Source organism: Podarcis vaucheri, assembly GCF_965113315.1.
Source record: "Podarcis vaucheri genome assembly, chromosome: 7".
NCBI lineage: Eukaryota > Metazoa > Chordata > Lepidosauria > Squamata > Lacertidae > Podarcis > Podarcis vaucheri.
This window is the reverse complement of record NC_138765.1, coordinates 28,527,080-28,536,602: the sequence shown is the minus strand read 5'-3', so window position 1 is coordinate 28,536,602 and position 9,523 is coordinate 28,527,080. Positions and strand designations below refer to the sequence as shown.

Here is a 9,523-nt window from a genome sequence, read left to right as displayed (position 1 = left end):
AAGGCCTGGAAACGATGCCTTATGAGGAACGGCTAAGGGAACTGGGCATGTTTAGCCTGGAGAAGAGGAGGTTAAGGGGTGATATGATAGCCATGTTCAAATATATAAAAGGATGTCACATAGAGGAGGGAGAAAGGTTGTTTTCTGCTGCTCCGGAGAAGCAGACACGGAGCAATGGATCCAAACTACAAGAAAGAAGATTCCACCTAAACATTAGGAAGAACTTCCTGACAGTAAGAGTTGTTCGACAGTGGAATTTGCTGCCAAGGAGTGTGGTGGAGTCTCCTTTTTTGGAGGTCTTTAAGCAGAGGCTTGACAACCATATGTCAGGAGTGCTCTGATGGTGTTTCCTGCTTGGCAGGGGGTTGGACTCGATGGCCCTTGTGGTCCCTTCCAACTCTATGATTCTATGATTCTATCCAAACCTATAACTTCTGCTACCTGCTCTCACTCACTAAACAACCTCTCAGATATTTACTTGTCTTCCTAGCCCCTAACTATTCTTGACTCAGCTTACACTAACTCAACCTACCCACAAACTATCCCAATTCACTCCCACTCCAACCAACCACCCAGCTCCTAACAAACTCCAGCACCTCCAGCACTCTCATATGTTAATGTCACACCGACCAATGTGACAAAACTGCCTGCCACATAGAGGCAGTTAGTCCTCTCTCGGAATGTTGGACTTGACTGACAGCTTTATATCCCACACCCCTCACCTCCAGGAAGATGGCTGCAGTGATATCTGGCATCCCGGCAAAATGCTTACTCTTCAGAGCTGAAACGATGTATACCTCTTCTGTCCTCCAGGTGAATGAGCACATAATAAGTCCCCACCGTAGTGGAGTAGAATTTGGTACAGGACAGGTCAAAAGTTCTGTGAAATCAGGATGTGGCGATCACACAGGGTCCCCGGACGTTTAACGGTCTATTGATCCCTGTGTCACCACTGCTCGTTTCCCCGCTGCCACCAACCAGTTACTCTCTGGTAAAACACTGAGTCCAGGGAGTTGTTAAAAGTGAACCAAAAAAACAAGTTTATTTTACAAACATTAACAAGTTTATGGTTTCTCAGATAATATTCCTGTCAATATCTTAACTTTAGTTTCTTTACCAGCCTATACCTTCCTAATACCTTCTGACTGTCAACTGTTTGACTGACTCCTCTTAACAAATTCTCACACTGTGGCGATCACACAGGGTCCCCGGACGTTTAACGGTCTGTTGATCCCTGTAGGAGCTATCTTTATTTCTTGTAGATTGCACAGTTGCTCCCCTCTCCCTTCCCAGCATGTTATATCAGCTTCGTCTGGATCTTCACGTATTGCATACAGTGTCCAGCCTTCTGGTCTAAGATAAGGCTTTAACATGTTCACATGAACCACCTTATGCCCTTCTTCCCCTTGTTGGATTACGTAATTTACATCACTCATTTTGGACACAATTTTGTACGGTCCCTCCTATGCTAGATGCATTTTATTTCCTTTGGTTGCTTCACTATCGGGTTCAAAAGTTCTTACTCTGGCCTTTTTGTCGTACCAGGTTTTCTGCTTTGTTTGGGCTGCTTTTAAATTTCCCCCTGCTATCTCTTAAGGACCTTTCAGTGTATTTTGCAGGTTGTATACGTAGTCTAACACTGACTCGGGATCTCTGTCTTGATACTCCTCCCAATTCATACAGATCAAGTCTAACGGTCCTTTTACGGTCCTAGTAACAGCGCAAAAGGACTAAACCCTGTACTTTCTTGGGGTATATCACGATACGCGTAAAGAAGATGTTGTAATTTGCAATCCCAGTCATTGGGGTTCTCTGCTACATAGGCTTTGATCATGCGGATCAAAGTCCCATTAAACCTTTCCACCAAAGCATTTGTTTCGGGATGGTATGGTGTTGAAGTTATGTGCTTGATGCCACACAACTCCCACAACCTTTTCATTAGTAGTGAGGTAAAAGAGGTTCCCAAATCAGTGACGATCTCACTAGCAAAACCTAACCGACTCATATAATTAACTAAAGCATCCACCACGGTCTCCGTCTCTATATTTCGCAACGGGATGGCTTCGGGATACCTGGTCGCAAAATCCACAATTGTGAGGATATATTTGTGTCCTCGTTTAGTGGCTCTAGGTAATGGTCCTATCGGATCAAGACCCAGTCTCTGGAATGGTGTAGAGATTACAGGCAAAGGACACAGCTTGGTCTTTGTCTTATCCTGGCCTGTGCCTCTTCTCATGACAGATGTCACAGATTTGACAATATAATTTAATTTGTTTTCCCATGCCTGGCCAATAGAAATTTTGTGCCACTCGTTGCTTGGTTCGAGTAATCCCCATGTGTGCTCCAAATAAACCTTCATGAGCTTGCTGCAGGATCTTCTCCCTGTAAGCTTGTGGGATTACTAACTGCCTTCCGATTTTGTTCCCCCCTCTAGATAGTATGGCAAGGACTTCTCTATATAATCCATTGCTTAGACAGAATCGCTCAGCACTTTGAGATGTTAAAGGCACGTCAGATTTGGCTGCCTCAGAACAATTAAATCAGCATCCTCTTTCTGTTCTTGGGCAAAACTAGGTTTTTGGTTTTTTATAAAAGGAACCAGCAGGTCTTCATTTCTCCCCTCACAGATCGGTTCCTCAGCTCTGTCTCCTTTGGCAACAGTAGTATTCCCCTCAGCATCGGGAGACTGTTGACCCTCCTTGGAGCGAGTAACTACAAAAGAACTCTGTACATGCCCTAAAAGATCCCATTTGATCAGTACAGCAGTGGGAATCTCCTCAGAAATGGCAACCTGCCACTTTCCTGACCAATCTTGGAACTTAACATGGATATCTGCAACTGGTAATACCTCGGGCTGTTTTGAAATTCCTTAGCAGTGGTGACACAGGGATCAAATCGCATAACTTTTCCTGGAATTATTTTGGTGGGACAGATTATATCTGGGTGGACAATAGTGACTTGTGAACCTGTGTCTTTTAACCCTAGAAATCTCCTCCCTTCAATCCAAATATCTTCCCCAGCGTTTTTCAAAAGAAGATTGTCTTGTTTAATGGCATAGCAATGTGCCACTTTAGCCTCCACCACTTCAGCAGGCTTCGGCCTATCCTGACTAGCTAGCTATTCTGGCTAGCTGTACCCACAGCCAGTCACAGAGTAAAGCTCTAGCCTGGTGTTTCTCAACCTTCCGACCTTGTTTCCTTCTTGTAGCCCTCTGTCATACCAGTAGAAAGGTAGCCATTTGAATGTTTTGTTTGAAAATAAAACATGTCTCTCTTATAATACAATTACAAACACATTATGCAAAATACAATTACATAACACATTATACTCTTAAGTATTTATTTTAAGTGACCCTTGTGCTTGATGGCCAGAAACAAGCTTTATATCTGGTTCTATTGCTGTGAGGGATCACCTCTGTCCGTTATGTTAAGGTGATTCTGTGTTAGGCTGAGCATGGCTGAAAACTGATTCTGCCAAATACGAAGTAGGAAATGCCATGAAAACAATTTTGCTTTATCCCAAAGCTGTGGAAGCTTTTTAGATACTGTACTCTTAATCCAAAAATGGTCTGCAGCAACATAGCACCTTTGCGCAAAGAAACAACACCCCATACACAAACACTGCTGCAGCCACACACCTTGTCTGTGGCAACTCAGATGTGGACAACTTGGTGCGCACAGTAGTGGAGTTTGGCAGCGACGTTGCAGCACAGTGTGCATGATGATCTATGCACTGGGAAGAATGTCACTTCTGTGTTCACTCCACTTCTCTGTTTTCTATTTTCTTCACTTCTGTTTTTCTTTTCTCGGTCACTTCTCTGTTTTTCTTCACTTGGTCCCCCATTTATGTGATTTTCACCTGTGACACCCTTGGAATATCCTGGGGATCCCCAGGGGCCACATGGCCCCGATTGAGAAACACTGCTCTAACCCAACATACTGAGAGCTATATCCCTCTGGTAGTACCATCAAACTCTGCTTTACCTGGGCCTTCTGTCACAGTGGCATTCAAACTCTTTAGCCAGCCTAGTGGAGTGCTAAGTAGAAGCTAAACCTGTCTGGATCCACCCATCACCAGCCGGGCTAGCTGGTGATGATCCTACTTTGCTGCTTGCAACTCAAGGAGAAAAGCAGAATTAGAATGAAGTCAAGAAGAGCTAAGGGGTGGGCTTTTCTTCAGATGGTGTCTTCCAGTGGCCACTCTAGGGTGAAGAGTGATCCAAACCTTTCCTGTTTGTGCAGTCCTGTCATGTGTGTGTTTACTCAGAAGTATGTCCCATTGACTTCAGTTGGGGTTGCTCCTGGATGCGGGGCACCCAGCACGAGGGGGGGGGGCAGCCGCAGTGGCATCCTCCGCCTTCATTTAAGGTCTTGTTTGTGGCAATTACTTCATAGAGCCAAGAGAGTCTATCAAATCTGATGTTGAAGATACAACAAATAATTGACAGATCCCAGAGCAGTATCGAGAATCTATTATTATGGAGTGGCAAATGAGAAAATCCTCTGTCTCTCCCCTTCTTAGTTCTCTCTGGAGTTCATTCTGCTACTTTGGGACAATTTTGCGAAAGAAAGAGGCAGTCTTGTCAGTTCATGTGGCCTTATGCCCGGTAAGGAGAACAACAACAAAATTGCTGCCTCACAGAGGCCATTGTGGCCTTCACCTGATCTTCTCCTACAAGGAGGTAATAACTTTGCTAAAGGTGATCAGTGCTGATGTAACTGCCCTGCAAGCCTTGGTTCATTAACTTCAGCAGTGAATGGACTCCTTAAGAGTCCCCTATTTCAGGATTGAGATGAAGAGACCGCATCCCTCCTCAGGTCCCTGCAAGCTGAGAATGCTTCTCTGTAAGACAAGCTGTGGGATCAGGAAAGGAGATACTGTGGAAACAACTTGGACGTTGTTGGGGTTTATGATAGGGCCAAACAAGGGAACCCCATGCTGTTTGTGGCAGCTCTATTATGATAATTGCTCTCCCTTCCAGAGGACTGCTCTGGATACTGGATGTGCTCACTAGAGCCCACTTCCCATTATGAGAAGTGGTGATCTGTAAGCAGCCCGTCTATAATTTATTGACGCCCACAGAAGAAGATACAGCCACTAAAACCTGCAGGAATACAATGGTGCATCTTTGGGGAGTTTCCAAATCTGCAATACTTACAGGGAGGAAACGTGGCATGCTCCCTATACCCCTTTTTGCCAATTTCCCTCACTTTTCCGGAACAGAGGCACTGGCCTTAGAAAGGATGGGGCGCGGTATTTAGAATGATTTGGCCCAGACCCAGAAAAGAGGAACTGAGTGAGAAGCAAGAGAAAGTTGCATGCAAGCAGCTTTTTATGTTGGAAGGCGTTAGTGATTGCGGGTCCTTGCTGTTGGTGGATGCGGGTCCTTGCTGTTGGTGGATGCATGAACGCTTTTTGGGGACCCCACAGCGGCGTAGCTAGCCCCATGTTAAGTGCTCCACCCTTGGTGTGGCACCCCACGACACCCCTGGGACCCCAGGCCTAGGTCAGAAACTATGGAGTGTCAAAGGTGTCAACAGATTATCACAGAACACCTTTCCACAAAGAAGCAGGAATCAGTTGTAGGTCCTGTCATTCTGCTTTTCAGCTGCCTGTTATAAAACAAAACCCCGGTGGAAGTGCTGACAGTAAAAAAGTAGAATATGGAGGGGAGGAGGGCAACCTATGAAGAAATCTTAATGAGAACAGAGGAAGGATGGAAACTGAAACCCTATAATTGTATAGAGAATGCATTTACGGGATGGTTACAATATCAAGTGAATGATAAAGGGGTAAGAAAGTGGGATTCAGTGAAAAGAAGTCAAGATACCAAATCAAAATAGTAGAGGGCAGGTCAAAACTTATCGAAAATGTATGTTTTTTTATTGGAATGAAACACAAAAGATGAATTGACAAAAGAGGTAATGATAAAATGGGCAATTGATTTTGGGTATAATATTGAATATGACACTTGGGCAAAACTGGAACGAGGGCTTGAAATTCACCGCGTGTACTACCCTAAAAGAAAACATAATGCAAAGGCTGTACCGCTGGTATATTATACCTGTCAAGCTAGCAAAAATGTACAGAGTGAGCACTAAAGCATGCTGAAAATGTAAAATGAAAGCTGGAGAGTTTTTTCACATGTGGTGGACATGTGGGAAAAAAATGGATATGATTTATAACGAATTGAAAAAAAATATTTAAATATACCTTCCCCAAAAACCAGAAGCTTTTTTGCTGGGGTTGATAGGCGGTGAATTAAGAAAAGCAGACCACAGACTATTTATGTACTCTACAATTGCTGCCAGAATCTTAGTAGCCCCAAAATGAAAAACTCAGGAAATACCAACACTAATGGAGTGGCAGACCAAAATGGTTGAATATATAGAATTAGCAAAACTGACCCACAGGATCCGTAACCAAGAGGAAACAAAGTTCAAAAAGGAATGGAGTAAATTTGTAAAATATATAGGTAATAACTGTAGAAGTTTAAAGACTGCAGCAGGATTAAAATAAATTTTGTGATGTGGATAGAATGCAACTAAGAACCTGTGAAAGAGAAAATTTAATATGAAAGCCTGTTGAAGGGAAGGAGAGAAGTCTGTGCGCGATAGAGCGTGTAGAAAATAAGTAGACATATGATTGTTGAACTTTAGAGTATTTATTTTGTTTGTATATGTTATAGAAAACTCAATAAAAAGTATTTGATAAATAAATAAAACCCATTTCTCACGGAAAGGGTATTTTTTGTTGGGCTCTGTGGCGTTTGTACGGAGCCGCCGGTCGTCTCACAGACTATTGACCCATACACCACTAATCCACTCCCACCAACCTGGTCCTCCCTGGTAAATCACTTGGTCTCAGTCAGGTTCTTAAGTTCATAATGAAGATTGTGGTTTATTGCAAACACAAATAAACTTTAAATACATTTGAAACGCTGTTACCCTTTTCCCTCTTAGTCTTATTTTATTCTGTCTCTAACTCTTCTACCTCCCCTCACGCAAGAACCAACTGCACTGTCTATTTCCATCTATCTGCCAACTGCTTTCCCAACTGCCTTTTCTCAACCAACCAACCATTAGCTCTTTCTCTCCCCCTGTACAGACATTTTCAAAAGAATGGGCAAGCATCCCTCCCCCCTTAAAGAAGTTTGATCAGGAGGGATAACTGAACAGAGTTACACTCCTGATCAAACTGCATTAGACAATTAAAGCAAATAAACATATTTATACTTAGGTTATACATTTAACTTCCTATATTCTCTAGTACAACAATTGCCTATTGGTAAAACATGTGGGAATGTTTAGGGATGCGGGGGAGGATATATTGTCTAAGATGTCCTATCCCAACTTGTCTTTACAAGTTCAACAAAATCAGCAGAGTTAACATTCCCCTTTTCTCAAACACACGAACAGCAGATAGCTTTCTCAGACTCATTAGAGTCTCTGTAAATATTTCCTGGTATTTCCCCCATTTAATCCCTCCTAAAATAAGATGCTACACAGTCTTCTGTAAAGTATAAAACATTTACTCACAAGTAATCATCTGTTCACACAAAGGTACCCAGAAGGGAGACTTAAAAGGTTAGAACATAGTTTAAATGTGGTGACTATCTCCTTATGGGAGAAAGCCCCCCTTTTCTTCTCTTGGCCTAGAGCCAAGGGTGCATCTTAGTAGTGCTGTTGTTAAGATGGCATCAAGAGGGGCAAGATGGTCGTCAACCTGTGATTCTGGTTCTTTCTACTTCAAGAGAGACCACGCCCATCTCAAATTACACATAGAAAGTTTCTTCTTAGTCCTGGAAAGCAGGAAGTTCCAGCTGGAGGACCGAGACAACTTTCATTTCTACTCTAGCAATGTTGTGTTTGGCTGCACCTGATTCTTACATCCCACAAAACATTCAATTATACAGAGGTTTTGGTACATTCTAGGCAACTCGGTTATCTACAGGGAAAAATATTAACTGTCTATGGTTAACCTTCATTATTGGATCTTCTTGATAAAGCATCGGCCACAATGTTCAGGGACCCTTTCACGTTTCTTATGGTGAAATTGAAGTTCAGCAGCAACAGGGCCCCCCCTCATCAGTTTGCTATTAGTGTTCATCGTCCTTAACCAAAGCAAGGGCGAATGATCGGTGCACAGTATAAATTTCTGGCCCCAGATGTATGGCTTCAACTTCTGTAGGGACCAGATGATAACAAAACATTCCTTTTCTATCGTGGAAAGTTGTTTCTCTCTGGGTAGCAATTTCTTGCTGACATATTTGTTGAATTAATTGGAGGATCTCACTGTCGGGGGGGGGGGGTAGAACAGATTCTTGGTTTGGCAAGTGCAGATTTGGAAGGTTTGCGTTGAACAACCTGATTAGATTGCCCCCTCCATCCTTTCTTCTGGGAGTCACTTACTAGATCGGATTCCAGAAGCAGAGCTATCCCTCACAGGCTGAGCTGTTGATGCAATCCAGGCAAAAATACCAGGCAAAAATGCATATAACTGGAGGCAAGAAACTAAGCACAGCCATCTGAGCACCTGAGATCCTTGTCTATCCTGCAGTGGGGTTTGGATAAGAGACGCCCCGGGTAGACCCTAATGACAGCGACACTTTGGCATTGGATTTGTTTTGCTGTGAATGTTGACTCCATCTAATAAAGTTATTAATGAAAAATAAAGAAATGAAATTGGTGAAATGAAATAAAAAAAATAAAGAAATGAAATTGGTGGCTGGGCAGCTGAGTGATCTCAACAGATCAACCTGCAGAATCCAGGGGTCCTACACAAAAGATGCGGTCTTTTCAAAGACCTCAAACCTCAAAAGATTTGCTCTTACCACATACCCCTCACCATTCTTTGGCATTGTGAAGAGCTCCATGAGCAATATGCAACCCTCCCAAGGGAAGTTTTTATTGCTCAGGACTTAATGACATTAGCTTTCATTATGAGTTCAGCGGCTGGAGCATTGATGTCATTTGCCGTGTCTTCAAACCTGTAAAACAAAAAGATTTTGTCTTAATCTTTTTTAGTTTTGGAGCTTCCCTGAACTTACCTGCAGGGATACTTCTCCTATTTTCTGTTATATGCAGTATGCATGCTGTCTTGAAAAAATGGGAAAATCCACTTTCCAGTAACTTCAGAATTGCCTAAAATTCCCAGCGAGCAGCATATTGGACCTTCTATTTATATAGGGTATACCTCTGCGGATTTCCGGCTGCTGAGTGCATCATTTCTTGCAATGGAGAGATTTTGCTTCAAGACCCCAGAAACATGTTGATTAGAAACTGGAGTGGTTCATACCCCAGGAAGTGCGGTAAAAAGCGAGAGTCAAACTACTCGTACAAAATGTCGTTCTCTGCTAGATCTGGTCATTTGAGAGGAATCCTGCGCAGTGGAGATGGATGAAAGCACATGACTGTAATCACTTAGATGTTTTGGGAGATCAAATAGAAAGATAGCCATATAGAAGAGAATCTACCTACCAAACTAATTGAGTGCGTGACAAATTCACAATTGTCTGTAAAGA

At 42.9% G+C, this 9,523-nt stretch overlaps 1 long non-coding RNA gene across 1 annotated transcript; it reads left to right on the top strand.

Annotated features, from left to right (window-relative positions):
* Positions 1 to 496: 496 nt before the first annotated feature.
* On the top strand, positions 497 to 9,139 carry LOC309537434. Its single transcript, XR_014221924.1, has 2 exons — positions 497 to 813; positions 9,027 to 9,139. It is a non-coding gene; the product is annotated as an uncharacterized lncRNA (long non-coding RNA).
* Positions 9,140 to 9,523: the final 384 nt, after the last annotated feature.